The sequence below is a fragment of the Octopus sinensis genome, linkage group LG5 (genome assembly GCF_006345805.1).
Source record: "Octopus sinensis linkage group LG5, ASM634580v1, whole genome shotgun sequence".
In the NCBI taxonomy this organism is placed as follows: Eukaryota; Metazoa; Mollusca; class Cephalopoda; order Octopoda; family Octopodidae; genus Octopus; species Octopus sinensis.
This window is the reverse complement of record NC_043001.1, coordinates 80,004,152-80,005,113: the sequence shown is the minus strand read 5'-3', so window position 1 is coordinate 80,005,113 and position 962 is coordinate 80,004,152.

Below are 962 nucleotides of genomic sequence, written 5' to 3'. Positions count from 1 at the left end.
TTTCAAATCATCGCACTCGCGCCAAATTTATCGGCAGCAAATAAATATAAGCCGTCGATTCCATTACGGAATTAACCAGAAAATTCATAATTAATCAATATAGGGTGCCAAAAAAATTTTGTAGAATTTTTTTGCCACCAGCGGCCTAGTGGGAAAAAATTAAATAGTCATAGACCATTTTAAGTTCAACATCAACAATCAAGGAACGGCCATAATAGGCATTCACCCACTAGAAATAACAGCCAAAGCTTCAACCGCAAATAAAAGTCAATTCCGTAAACAGGAGAAAATTTAAAAAACATTTACCCTGTAATTTCTTATACGATGCACCGTTTCGTCTGCTGTTTAATGGTAAACTAACCTGATTAAATTAAATCAAGCCAATCTTCCATAGGCCCTATATATATATAGGCATACCTCACTCTACGTCGTTAATTGATTCCAGGAGACACGACAAGTCGAATTATCTTGTCTCTAGGCTAGGCCAGGCCGAATTAACTTGTCTCTAGGTTAAACCAATAATAACCATTCCCAGTTCTGTACTTTCTGTACTTGAATGCATTTTCAATAATAAATGGTTAATATAAACCTATTTTAAGCTTACAAACAAATAATTTTTATTTTTTACTACAGTAAAAAAAAAAAGAAGTAATCTAAATTTATGAATACAATTTGGCGGTGAATGCGGTATGTAAAAAGACATGGTAAAATAAAAGCCTTTTTTATGCTTAAAAAACAAATTTAGTAATTATTAGTATTTGCAATACTAAAAAAAAAATTAATTATTTTAAATTTACCAATAGTTACATGCAACTTGGTGGTTTACATCGCTGATGTGGATGATTGTGGATCGTTAACATCAACACGTAACTCTGGCTGTTCTTGTTCGATGCGCTTAAAAACCGGTTAAGAGTTCCTTGAACTATCTTCTTTTCCTATATATATATATATATATATATATA